This window comes from Artemia sp. Qi Xiang Cuo, chromosome 4 (assembly GCF_049724085.1).
Source record: "Artemia sp. Qi Xiang Cuo chromosome 4, ASM4972408v1, whole genome shotgun sequence".
NCBI lineage: Eukaryota > Metazoa > Arthropoda > Branchiopoda > Anostraca > Artemiidae > Artemia > Artemia sp. Qi Xiang Cuo.
The window spans coordinates 86,852,385-86,867,210 of NC_142797.1; the positions used below are offsets into that span (position 1 = coordinate 86,852,385).

Below are 14,826 nucleotides of genomic sequence, written 5' to 3' on the forward strand. Positions count from 1 at the left end.
GTAAACAGCCGCGGCTGGCTGAACTACCTTTGAATACGAATCGCTTGATGACTCCTTGAAATCCCAAATATTGATTGAAAATAAGAAAGTTATGGTCTACCCAAAAGAAGGAGTGTATGTAAATGGGTTGGCCTCAGTCGGCTTTCTGCTGCACTGTTAGGAGTAGCATGACATTACTCGTAATTCACTTGAGTCTACTTCACCATGTTACAAAAAAGGTTCCATTCTTACAGAGGGGTCTAACACTTCATCGTTGTAACAAAAAAACAGACTTAAACAACCAGTTTCACCTTCTTCGAATAGATTGAGAAACCTTTGCAGTTGGCATGGAAGAAAACCGGTTAAAAGCTCGACAAAACGCAAGCTGTCTGTGGCCTATAATAAATTATTATATCGATTCCTCTAATTAAAGAAACTTTTGTCAAGATTATAATGATTTGTGTTTCTCGATAAAGGATCTTCAGTTTCTCATTAAAAGTCTTACAAATTATAAATTTTCTTTCAGATTCTTTAATACTTTTGAAAATGATGAGGAAAAAACAAACATTGTGCTGAAAAATGCGAAAATCCTAAAATACCAAGGATTGTACTTTTAGTCACGGACTAAAATGAAATTTCAAAAGAAATTGAAGCAAAATATGTATCAAACACGAAAAACAAATAGAATTAAACTTTCCTAATATTTAATGTGTAAATAGTGCTTTCAAATTTAATTATACCGAGTTAAAATACCTTTAAACGTTTATATTATAAGTAACTTGTTTTGCAAGCAGCAACAATGATAGAAAACAGTATTTTCTACTTATATCAACTTTGTAACATGCCCACTACCTGAACTCTAGGAGGAGCATAGAGAGCCAAGGAGGGAGTATATGAGGGGAAGTCTGAGAAAACCAATTGTCAGAACGCATTCATAGTTAAAGCAAAATATGTGTTTTAGAACTTTTTTTTTAGATAGTTACTTACTCTTTATTGCCTATCTAGCAGTAGTAAAAAAAGAAGAAGAAAAAAGAAAGAGGTAAGGCACTTAAGTACTTCCATGCAAAAATGTGATTTTCCTTATTGTTCAAGGTGGAGACTGTAGTTATAATGTATAGAGGTTTTGACCCATCAGCATGATTCTAACTGTGCAATTTTCATTTCTAATAATCAGTTCTCCGAAAATGTTAAAGTTCAAGAAGAAAATAATGAAGGTATACTTTCTTATGAGAATTTCAAAATTCTTTGCAGCATTCTAAAAGAAAATTTGCAATAACAGGAATACAGATTTCTTTGAATTATGTTTTCTACACATATTTAATTCTTTTAATTGTCCTTCAGCTTTCTAAAATCTATATAATTTTGACAAAGGGTAAAATTTCAAAAAACAATAGCATTTTTTATTTGTAACTTCTCAAGGATGCCAAGGATAATACACTCCATGGACTCTTTAAAGGAAAAATTTCATATTTCTTAAAGGAAAGTTTATGAGGGATCCAAAGGAAAACCTATATTTAATGCACTATTTTAACAAAAACTTGGACTAACTAAGCCTATTTATTGTTTTTTGTTTTGTTTTTTGTTGTTGTTTTTTTACCCAAGTTGGACAAAAGTCTTTTTATAAGGTTTATTGTGTATACTTTCAAAACCTAAGAAATAAACAAAATATCATTAAAATAAAACAAAGGTCTTCTGATGAAAGGAAAGAGCCACTTTGAAACTTAAAATGAACGAATATAAATGCTCTGTAATTTATGCAACATATTTTTGAAAAGCTGCTTCAAATAAACGGACTCTGGATATTTCCTTTTGTTTGCACAATTCCAAAAAACTAGTGCTTTACCGAAAACTATCCTAACCTTACTTCAGTTTTTTTGTCTGGGCTCGGTTTTGTTGCCTTTTTTGTGTTTTCAGAAAAGTGTTATTTTTAAATACTATAAAAATAGGAAAATGTCGACGGTAAGTTTATTTGAAGCATTTGTTTTCGAAAATATGTTGCATGAACTGCAAAGTATTAATTTTTGTTTTTTTTAAGTTCCATCTTTGCTCTTTACTTTTATCAAAAAAATTAATCTTTTTATGAATTGACCAAGTTAAGAATAAAATACCCATTAAAAAATAAGATTCAGAATGATAAAACAAAACAAAACAGTATATAAATACAATATTTAGGGTTATATGCTATCTACCCCAAAGGGGGTACATTGTCAAGGCAGCAGTCATTATATTTTGAAAATATGTTGACTGAGGAATCAAGTTGTACCATTCCTTTGCTATTATAATGATTCCTTCAAAATAGTCCATAAAACAGGTTGCAACAGTCTTTCCTTTTTAGAGATAGACTTCATGCAGAATTACTTTCATTTTTGCCCTTTGATCTATTTTTGAATGTTTTCTTGCTTCCCTAGCCCCTGATGGCGCCTAAGTTAATACCCATAGTACTTGGAACAGTGCTATGGACAAAATATTTTTAAATTGTATATATTATAACGTATCTTTCATAAATATGGACATTAGGTTCTACAAGTCAAAGCTCCAGATAGGTTGTATTGAGATGGAATGCCAGGATGCATTGACTTAGACATTGACATTACAATAGGTGGATAACTTTGGAAAATTTTATTTGTTCCATGGAATACTTTCTAAAAGAGATCAAACTCAGGAAAAAAAGACTCTGTTTTACTCTTGTTGGACAATCAAGAAAGTCACATTTCAGTAAAAGTAGTTTCTATGTGCAAAAATAACAACATCCGCCACCTAACCTTTCCTCCCTATCGCTCCCATTGTCTCCAACCCCTTAAAGTTCTAGTGTATGCACCATTGAAACATGCCATCAGAGTTGTTTGACAATTGGATACAGTTAAACCAGGGGCAAACCCAGGTGGGGGGGGATAATGGGGATAGGCCTACATCCCCCCCCCCCCAAAAAAAAGCATTGACATTCTTATAGATCTTGAGTAATACAAAAGGATATTGTATGCAGTAAATCTTGTTGTGATGAGGATAAAAAACTGAATGATTCATTCATTTTAAAAATTAAATTTTTAATAAAACTGTCTTAAAAGCTAACCAAATTCAATATGGGTTTTAATCCCATTGACATAGAGCAATGTATGCAAAACAAGTAGGTGCAAAACAATGTATGACAATCACCACATGAGAATTTTTGTTTTGTGAAAATGCAGTTGAGAACTATGCCAGGCTGCCGCCAAGTAAGCCGCGTGCTGTTATAACAACTTCCAACACGTGTCCAGCATCAAAATCGGAAGATTTGGTCCGAGCATGCTTAAATACAAAGTGCAACCAACCAGCCTCTTAGCATAATTTTAGCCCCAGGCTGCAACAGGGCCTGTATTGTTTTCTATCATTTTTTTTTTTTTTTTTTTTAATTCTGACCGTGTCTTAATTTCACAATCTGGATGTTATGCTCAAACACAAAGTGCAGCTGCATTTTCTGCACCAGCAGTTCCTAGAAACCCCTAGAGCCTAAGAATGGATTATGAACGTTTTTAGATATCCTTTCAGATGAGCCTTGAAAGGATGAGCCTTTCTATGATATTTTAGCTCCCCACTAACAGTGGCAGAAAAAACAAAGGAGAAGGCTCCTTGGGCTCGTAAGATCGTTGAAGTGCATTTAAGTCACGCGTAGGCTTTTTCAGTGTTTATACAGAAGTCTACGCCCCTGTTTGTTAATTAGTCATCCATCATTTCAAAACGGAAATCAATAATTATAGGCCTTTTTTTAAAAAGAGACAGATGGCTGATAGAAGACGTTGGTTGGTTGATACAAACCTAAGTTGGAATTGGAAGCAATTAAAATACTTACGGGAGCAAGCTTATGATTGAGCTTCATCTATGAGCAGCCAGTTTCATTGTTGTACTGCTATACTCCATGAAATTTTTCCCCATATAGTTTATGTTCACTGTGCAAGTCACTCGTTTCCTAGGTCATTCCAACAACAATTGTCTAGGAACTTTGAAAGAAGGCAATTGATTTATTTAGAATTTCATCTAAATGCTCTGCAATCTTCAAACAAATTGTTCAAAAGAGTAATCTTATCACAGAAGCAACATGAATAAGATTGAACAGATTTTGTGAGACTATATGGGTGGAGTCCTTAAAAGCAATCATTTGTTTAAAGAGATGTTCATTATTATCTATAAGGCTATGAAGGAAATTCAGGAACAACCTGATTCAGATTCTGAATCTTCAAGCAAAGCTTATTAATTGACATCTTTGCAATCACAAACTATAGATCTTGTATACTTTCTCAAACATGCTGACAATCTTAAGAGTAAATTTAGAGATATGAGAGAGGGAGTAGTGAAGCCATGTTTCATTGACTTTTACTGAAGGGACTGAACTGTGTTCAGATTATGAAATCAGCATTAGAGTACCAGATGAGCTCCAAAACAAACGTACAGGAAAAATTATACAATGGAGTCAGATGATCCTGAAACCTATTACCAACTTTCTGTGTTTATCCCATTTATGGACTACTTTCTTCAGCAGCCTCATCAGCAATTCCTTTATCACAGAAAGTTGTGGCAGTCACTGCAATACATACTTCCTCAGTACTGCATTTTCCTCAAAAAAAAAAAATATATATATTGGATGCTAATTTTTGGTATCTTGATGCAGACAGCTATAAGCTCAGCTTGCAAGCTGAGTTAGCTCTGTAGAGGAGAATGTGGATACAGTCAGGAAATGTGGCACCAAAATATTTCATAACGTGCTTAAAAGAATGTGATAAGAATGTTTCCCCCACTCTTCATCAATTTTTGAAGATGGGTGCAACGATTCCAGTCACTACAGTTACATGCAAGTGTTCTATTTCAACCCTGAGAAGAGTGAAATTTTATGCCAGGAGTGCCTTAGGTCAGGAACAGCTTAATGGATTGGCTTTATTATCCATACACTGGGATGTTCCAGTCAATGCAGAAGATGTTTTGGAGAAACTAAAAGGCGGCTTGATTTTATTTTATAATTAAATATTTACAGTGTTGTCTCAATAAAGAATGTGCCTCATATTCGAAAAAATTATTTTTCTTTTTTAACCAGTACTACTATCCCTCAGTCAAAATATCCATCCCCCTCCAAAAAATATTGCTGGGCTTGCCCTGAGTTAAACCCTGGTCAGAAGATTTCAACACATGAAATAGCAAAGTTGTGCAAGTAGCCCTTCCTGGAAAAACTGAATTGCCAAAATATCACAGCTGGTTTTGAGAAGGCTTCTGTTTTCACAGAAGCTGATTTTCTGCCAGCTCAAGTGAAGAATCACCCAGACCCAGCTGAACAGAATACTCCATATTCTTTCCATAAGGATGATGCTCACCCTGGATCAATTTGTGGTTCATCTAATGTCTTGTTGTATCAACAGCAGTCAACACCAAACTTGCCTATAGTTGTAATTTCTTGAAAGCATCAGGCCAAATTCAAAGGCAAAAATGCAAGTGGGTCCACAAAAAAATTGTAAGAAAGGCAAAAGTAGAATTCTGACAGAAATGCCAGGAAAAAGAGCACTAGAAGCAGAGAGTAACCTAAGGCTTGCTAAGAAAAAGAAAAATTTGCTCAAACAGCCAGAGGTTTTATTCACTGTTGATGAAACCAGGAACAGCATCTCAGACATAGATATGCAGCTCAACAACGAGTTATGTGACAAGTCTTTACATAGTGAACACATCAGTGAGATTGAGACTGATGAAGAATTTTCTTGTGAAAATTCTGACAGAAATGCCAGGAAAAGAAAGCACTAGAAGCAGAGACTAACCTAAGGCTTGCTAAGAAAAAGAAAAATTTTCTCAAAAAGCCAAAGGTTTTATTTACTGTTGATGAAACCATGGACAGCATCTCAGTCATAAATATGCAGCTCAACAACAAGCTGGATGACAAGTCTTTACATAGTGAACACATCAGTGAGCTTGAGACAGATAAAGAATTTTCTTGTGGAAATTTTGTACTTGTAAAATTTATGGATGGAAAGAAGCAAAACTCAGCTGTTTACTATGTTGGTGAAATTTAAGAAAAAAGTGTCAGAGTAGCAAAAATAAACTACCTGCACAAGTCTGGTGAGAAGTGCATCTCCCCTGAATGTCAAGATTGGGCAAAAACTGACTTTCAAGACATTATCATGAAGGTTCCTGTAATGGTTTCAGTAGGAGGAACTGGGGAACAGCCAAAGCTCTTGTATTTGGCTGTGATTTAGCCCAATTCCCCATAAAATAGGTAAAATACTACATTTAAATTGTATATTATCTGAATTGAATGAACACATTATTACAAATATTAATCAATGAATGTCCTGAAATGCCCCATGTGTGTCCAAAGTCCCCCCATGGTTGGGAGGACCATGTTTATTGTTTCCCTGAACACTTCCAGTAAAAATTTCGAGTTAGTTATTTTGTTTGATGTGGTTTAAAAGTCCAGAAATTATGTCTTTGAGGATGAGAAAACAGAGTGGGACGCCGCCGAACCAGTGACTCCCCATCGGCACTGACCAGCAACTCTACAGGATCTTTCCTTATTTTGCTGGACAATGTGATTTAAGGTAATTTAAGGTAATGAGATCCCCCCTCACAGTCCTCAGGGCAAGGGTTGTAATGCATGCCTTGACGGCATTTAAGGCTTCTCTGAAAACGGTGGTTGTATAAACTTTGGAGGGGGCTCATTTAATTGGAAATAGGAATTTGAAGAGCCATTTTTAAGAGTCAAATTTATCAGAGGGTAGCTATACCCCATCACGTCATATTTTCCCCCAAATGCATCCAATAGAAATTTTAAGATAGCCATTTGTTCAAAAATAGTCCAAAGATCTCATAACACGGCCTTTGGGGTTGACACAACCTCCCAGAGTATGGAGATAAGGGTTTTAAGTTATGCCCAAGGGGATGTAAGGTTTTTATGAAAAGGTAGTCTTGTGAACTTTAGAGGAGGCTCATTTGATTGGAAATGCATAGTTATAGTTCCATTTCAAGAGTCAAGCATGATGGGGAGAAAATAGCCCCTCCCCCTTCCCTGATAGGCTATCCTCTTTTCCCCAAACAAATTTGATCAAAATAGTGAGACAGCCATCTTTTAGCCAATAGTCCAAAGAGAATATAACAATGTCTTCAGTAATCAAATATAAGAAATGTTTAGGCATACATTGAACTAAATCAGAACCAAACTATGAGCATGTGAACTTTCAAGAAGTGACAAAGCAATTAACAAGAACAACTTATTAAGTTAGATCTTTAAGAGTACCTTGTGGGGGATTTTGAACTAGCCAGGAGGTACTATGAGCATACTTTTAGTACTACAACTACAGTTACTGTAACTGATGATGCTAAGAGTATTAAGGTGAAACTACTAGGAAGTGTTCAAATTAAATGAAAAAACTATATACATACAGGTTCTCAAAAAGGCATATAAGGAATATCATAGGCAGCACCACTCTATAATAGCTAGAAATATCATTGAAACATTTAAAGAAGCTAATTCGATTCAAAATTAAAAGTTCTAGGGTCTCAATTTGATTTATTTCCCAAACACATCTAGTCAAAATTTTGAGACAACTATTTTCTTCAGCATAGTAGAATGGTCCAGCAACTATGTCTTTAGGGATATTGGGCATGTCAAACTTCCACAATTATGCAAAACTATGGATTCTTATAGAAAAAAAAAGAAAAAGATATAAACTATTATTTTCTTCATGAAAATGACTTTGTCAATAAAAAATGAAAAGAAATTCATCTAAAAATACTTTTTCCACAAAATATGCTTTCCAGAGAAAAGTGAAGAGCTCCATTAAGCCAAAAATGGGCAGAAATGAAGTCAAATAATCATCCAATCATAAAACTACCACAAATCACTATCAATAAATAAATGGAACTCAAAATGAACAGAAATTAGAATAGGCTATATAGCCGAGTCAAACTCAAAACAAGCAAAAGTTAACATTAGTAGGGCTGATAACCCCCATGCCTTCTCAAGACCAGAACATAATTTGTGCTTTACAGAAAACAAAATATGTTTTCACTTTTTTTACTTAAATAAGTAAAAAACTTTTTTTACTCACTTTTGTTTACCCATTTTTTATTTTAAGGAATAAATATCAGTATAGGTATATTACACTGACAATCCATGTTTTTTGGTTTTTTTTCAGTAAAGCCTAAGTTATGTTCTGGTCTTAAGAAGGCATGGGGGTTGTCAGCAATAGTAATGTTAATTTTTGCTCGTTTTGAGTTTTACTTGGCTATTTATTATAATTTATGTTCATTTTGAATTTCATTTAATTGTTGATAGTGATTTGTGAAGTTTCATGCTTGGAAGATTATTTGACTTTATTTCAGCCCATTTTTGGCTTAATAGAGGTCTTCACTTTTCTCTGAGAACTTATTACCTTAAATTACCTTAAATCGCATCTTCTAGCGACTAAGGTTGCAGGAACCTGTAGATGTCGCCAGGTAGTATTGACAGGAGTTCGTTGCACAATTCATTAGTGGATCATCACATCCTACACGTATACAGGACAGTTGAATATCACACACTAATAGACCCTAGTGGTGGATGCAGGCTCATCCCACTGCGTCCTCCATGGCTTGTTCCTCCAGTCATGGTCAACGCCAGTCTTGAAGCTGTTAACTGAAGCTGCGGAAACAGTTGAATCGCTCAGTGAATTCCACAACGGAACAACGCGATTGGTGAAGAAGTTGTATTTCTCACGCTTTCTGCTGAATCTATGGCGGAGTTTTATGGGGTTACCTCGCGCTCTGCTAGACTGGTCCTGTTCGAGAATGGGCTTGATAACACTGCTGTTCATCAACTTATATGCCAAAATTACGTCCCCCTTTTTCTACGGTAGGTCAGAGTTTGCAAATCAAGCTTTTCTAGGCGTTGCTCATATGGGATTTGTTGGTTGGCAAATGGGAGCCTAGTAGCTCTTCTCTGGACTTTTTCAAGCAACTCTGCATCGCATTTAAAGTGGGGTTTGCAACTGCCATCCCAAACTCAAGATGAGGGCGGACAAGGGCTGTGTAAAGCTTCTTAATGACCCTGGGGTGGCGACTAGTCACTGATCGCTTGATTAGGCCTAGGATCTTGTTTGCCTTTGCGGCTTGAGTTCGGCAGTGACTATGGAACTTCAGCTTATTATCTATGATTACCCCGAGATCACGTTCTTCCTCTGCGCTTTGGATGGGTGTTATAGCACCAGTAGAGTCCAACATATGGTAGCTATGGCAAGGGTTGTTCAGTCCAAGATGTAAAACTTTACATTTGCTTGGGTTAAACTCTGGTCTTTACATTTGCTTGGGTTATTCTGTGGAAAGTTTTTTTTTTAATTAGTACAAATATATGACATGGCCATTCAGCCAGGGGGGCACCCCCCCTTATGGGTGCCCATGCTTTACAGATTTGCTATGAATCAATGCCCTGGAACATGTTACTTTAAAGTAATGGACAGCATATAAAAAAAGTTCCAAAGCTGCCAGTAGCAACATTTGACAGAATTCTAAAAGCTGCCAACACTTTAGCAGCACAACTTTAATTTTGATAGTTTTTGTTGGAGCAAAAAGTATTTTAATATGTAAAAATAATATTTTTAGACAGAATCTGACAACAAATTTGAAAACTGCCAAGTGGCATTGCTACTTTGCTACCTCAATTTTTGCATGACAGGTAATAAATTTAATAAAGGAATAGTGAGTTCTTAACTATTTTTTTAATCTTAATCATGGTCTAAAAATTAAAGCCTAAATAAGACAATAATTTGCATTTTAGGGCCCCATTAAGGGCTTCCAGGGAATTTCCCTGGAAGTAATTATTATATTTGGGAAGAGCATAAAAAGGTATCAGGTGATGGATCCACTTTCTCCCTAGCTAAATTATATGAGAAAGCAAAAATTGACAAGCAAAGTTTGGAACCATGATATTGGGAAAGAGCATAATATAAGGAATCTAATAGTACTGCAATTATTGTTTCATAGCATGTCCTTGATAAGATTTTCTAAAAATTATCAAATGTTCAAGGTTATTATATACTTAGGCCATGAAATGAAGAAAATTAGGCAAATTCAATGGTAAAACAGTTTGTATTGGCCTATAATTTGGGCTATTGAGAAGATAACACATTAAGAAAACAGTTCTTTTTTCATAATATGCAGAAAAATTGTAGTCAACACATTTTGAGGGCATTTCTGCTATAATTACCCCCCTCCTACCATTAATGTGCAAATATATAATCCAAATTATGTATTTCCTATGCATCACTCTTGTTTCACCTAAATACCTGTAAATACACTTCCTAATCGTAGACTTTTCTCAATGGTCCTAACTGTAGGCTAATACCATACAATCCACTTTCTAAGTTGTATAATAGATTTTACAAGTATTTGAAACTCAGAAATAGAACAATTACATTCGAAAAGTTAAAAATATAACTGATGCTAGTAAATTACCAGTTAAAATTAAATTCTATTAGGGGGTCACAGGACTCTTCTGTGTGTTACACAACAACGCTACAGAGTATTTAAATTTGATGTTTTTCTCGGAAATCCCTCGTGTTCGTTTGTTCAAAATATTTGCTGAACCTTTCCTAGACAAGTGCCGATAGATACCGAAAAGCGATGCCCGTCGACTGAAAAAGCGGTGTTTTTGCGGCATCCTTCTTACCGAAACGTGGTCTATTTTTGATGCATTAAATACAAATATGTTGCCACTAATTTAAACAAAAAACCAAACTTTCTAAAGCTATTAATTTCTGTATTCCTTAGAATTTGTGGGAAAAGGCTAGAAAATTACAAGGAAAAGCAGCATCCCCCAGTCTTCCCGCTTATAAAATGATCTTTAATGACAAAATCATAGCTTTTTTCCACTTTCCAGCACTCTGTTCAATTCTTCATTACTATTAATTAAAAATACTATTTGTACAGAATAATTTGTTCAGGGAAAAGTAAAGAATTCCATTAAAATAAAAATAGGAAAAGTAGAAATAAGTAATCTACCAAGGATAAAACTACCACAAATGAACATCAATAAATAAATGATTTTTTGTCGATGAAATAAATAAATAAATCAAACCCAACACGAGGAAAAATTGCAATAAATAACAAGGTCAAAATAAAAAAGAGCAGAAATAAACATAAGTAGGGCTTAAAACCTTTATGCCTAAGGAACGAAAACAATTTTGTGTAATTTTTTTTTAAATTAATTTCTGTTCGTTTTGCATTGACATAGTCTTTTTCAAAGGAAAAGATTGGAAGGCTGATTGCCCTCCAATAACTTTTGACTATAAAAAAGGGAACTTGAACTTTTATTTTCCAATTAAATTAACTCCTTTAAAATATCAACTTTTTTACTAGTTATTATAGAGAAGTTCTACCCATGATATTGTTTGTACGCCCTTTTGCATATAGTTGTTTCGCTTAATCGAAAATCCCCCTAAACATTACCTAAGAGTTTCAACATATTGCCCTTAGTTTCATTAGTTATAGTAAACATAGAAGTAATATTAAAAGTATACACATAGTGCCATCTGACAAGTTCAAAATCCGCCACAACTTACCCTGAAAGGTCTAACTTAGTAACATAAGCCATTATTTTGATATTGCTTTGTCACCCTTTCGACAATCTCCATGGTCATGGTTCGTTTTGATTTAGTTCAATATACGTACACTTATGGCTTGAAAGCATCACCTTATTACATTTAGCTCGTGTAGTAGCAATAGTTGTAATAGCATTTGAAGCATTAGTAGCAGTACGCACATATTACCATTGGTTTTTCAACAGCCCCTTCAATACATGATGTTCAAAATTAATACATAAATCAATTCCTAAGATACGTTTTTTTGACAATGCAAATGTACATACTGTCTTTTGTTAGTTCGAATCAGAGACAACGCTATTGCTCTGCCTATAGTAAAGGCCATACGGCTCCAATGTTTTTTTGTTGTTTTTTTCCCAGAGGCACTTCATATGGAAGGGGTCGTCGTAGAAACTTCAAAGAGGGCTCATTTGATTGGAAATCGAGAGTTCTAGTGCCCTTTTTAATAGTCGAAAGCTATTGGAGGATAACCAGCCCCTCCCCACGCCCATCATTCCCCCAAACACATCAAATAAAAACTTTGTGATAGCCATTTTGTTCAGTTTAGTTGATTTTCAGATAGAAATTTTTTTGAGGGGGACACTCCCCCACAACCCTCAGGGCAAGGGTTTTAAGTTATGCCCGGGGGCATATAAGAACGATGTTGGCACAATGTATTATTTATTATTTTTTTCCTTTAGAGCAGGGCACTTCGTATCAAAGAAGTTGTCGTAGAAACTTCAAAAAGGGCTCATTCAATTTGAAATTAGAGGGCTTGGATGTGTTGGATGATTGGATGTGTTTTGCCCTTTTTAATAGTCGAAAGTAATTGGAAGGCAACTAACACCCCTTTCACGCCCACCATTTCCCAAAACACATCCAATCATAATTTTGAGATAGCCATTTTGTTCAGCGTAGTTGATTTCCAGATAGAAATTATTTTTTTTAGGAGGGCACTCCCCCACAGCCTTCAGGGCATGGGTTGTAAGTTATGCCCTGGGGGCATATAAGGTTTTTATAGAAGGTGTTGTCGTAGAAACTTCAAAAAAGGCTGATTCGACTGGAAATTCAAAGGGCTGGTGCTCTTTTTAATAGTCAAAAGTGATTGGGGGGGAGGGCAACTAACCCCCTTCTCACGCCCACCTTTTCCCCAAACACATCATATCAAAATTTTGAGATAGCCATTTTATTCAACGTCGTTTTAAGTTCTGGAAATTAGGTTTTTTAGGATGACAACCCCCCCACAGCCCTCAGGGCAAGGGTTGTAAATTATCCCCTGGGGGCATATAAGGTTTTGTATAGACAGCGTTGTCGTAGAAACTTCAGAAAGGGCTCATTCGATTGGAAATTTAAATGGCTAGTTCCCTTTTTAATAGTCGAAAGTGATTCTAAGGCAACTGACACCTCTTCCACGCCCACCATTTCCCCAAACATATCCAGCCGAAATTTTGAGATAGCCATTCACCTTAACATAGTTGCCAGTTCTGGAAATTATATTTTAGATGAGGACATTCCCCCCAACGTCTTCAGGACAAGTATTTCAAGTTATGCCCTGGGGGCATATATGGTTCTTATGAAGTGTATGCACGTATAAACTTCAGAGAGGGTTCATTTGATTGGATATTGAAAGTTTTAGTTCACTTTTTAAGCGTCAAGAGATACTGGACGGTGACCATCTCCCCCTCCCCCCTAACCCTTTTTTCCTAAATGTATCCAATAAAAATTTCAAGATTGCTATTTGGTTAAAAATAGTTCAAAGATCATATAACAAAATTTCCAGTGTCGAAACAGCCCCCCAGGGCCCGGGGACAGGCGTTGTAAGTTATGCCCTGGGGGCATATATGGCTCTTATAGAAGGATTCTCGTATTAACTTCAAAGAGGGCTTATTTGATTGGAAATTGAAAGTTCTAGTTCACTTTTTAAGAGTCAAAAGAGATTGGATGGCACCTAGCCCCCCCCCTCCACAACCTTTTTTCCTCAAACCTAGCCGATAAGAACTTTGATAGCTTTTTTTTTAATATTTCAAAGACCATATAACGAAAACTCCGGGTCGACACAGCCCCCCAGGGCCCGAGGGCTGGTGTTGTAACTTATGCCCTCGGGGAATATATGGCTCTTATTGAAGGGATGCTCATAAAAGCTTCAGAGATGGCTCATTTGATTGGAAATTGAAAGTTCTAGTTCAGGGTTTTAGAGTCAAAAGAGATAGGAGGGTAACTAGCCCCCTCCCCGCCCCTTTCTCCCCAAATCCATCCAATAACAATTTTGAGATAGCCATTAAGTTAAAAATTACTCAAAAGTCAGATAACAAAAACTCAGGTGTCGTCAAAACCCCCCACGGCCCGAGGGCAGGCGTTGTAAGTTATACGTTGTAAGTTAGACCCTAAATGCATCAGATAAAAATTTTGAGATAGACATTTTGTTAAAAATAGTTCAAAGTTCTGATAACAAAAAACTCCGGTGTCGACACAGCCCCCCCCCCGGGGTCCAGGGGTAGGCGTTGTAAGTTATGCCCTGTGGGCATATATGGTTGTTATGGAAGGGATGTTCGTATAAACTTCCTAAAGGGTTCAGTTGATTGGAAATTGAAAGTTGTAATTCGCTTTTTAAGAGTCAAAAGTGATTGGAGGGCAGCTAGCCTCCCCCCTCACTCCATTTATTTTTTTCCCAGAGGCACTTCATATAGAAGGGGCCGTTGTATAAACTTCAAAGAGAGCTCATTCGATTGGAAATCGAGAGTTCTAGTGCCGTTTTTAAGAGTCAAAAGAGTCAAAAGTGATCAAAGGGCAACTGCCCCCCCAAGCCCTTTTCCCCCAAATACATCTGAAAAAAAATGCCATTTTGCTAAAAACAGTTCAAAAATCATATAACAAAAACTCCTTTACGTATGGCCATTTCTTAAAAATAGTTCAAAGGTCAGATAAGAAAAACTCCTGTGTCGACGCTACCCCCCAGCGCCCGGGGTAGGTGTTGTAAGTATTGCTCGGGGGGCATATATGGTTCTTATGGAAGGTATGCTCGTATAAACTTCGGTGAGGGCTCATACAATTGGAAATTGAAAGTTCTCGTTCACTTTTTAAGAGTCAAAAGAGATTGGAGGGCAACTAGCCCCCCTCTCCACGCCCTATTTTCCTCAAACTCATCTGATAAGAATTTTGAGAGAGGCATTTTTTCTAAATAGTTCAAAGGTCAGATAAAAAAAAACTCCAGTGTCAACATATCCCCCCAGGGCCCGGGGGGCAGGTATTGTAAGCTATGTCCTGGTGTAGCAATAGAAATTTTGTT

General features: G+C 36.2%; 1 protein-coding gene across 1 annotated transcript in view; it reads right to left on the minus strand.

Moving 5' to 3' along the window:
* The window catches only part of LOC148953580 (methylmalonic aciduria type A protein, mitochondrial-like), a 310,721-nt gene extending 300,185 nt beyond the window's left edge, over positions 1-10,536 (minus strand). Inside the window, exon 1 of the mRNA XM_089087742.1 lies at positions 10,417-10,536. The gene's annotated coding sequence lies outside the window, so the exon portion shown is untranslated. The remainder of the gene's footprint in view (positions 1-10,416) is intronic.
* Positions 10,537-14,826: the final 4,290 nt, after the last annotated feature.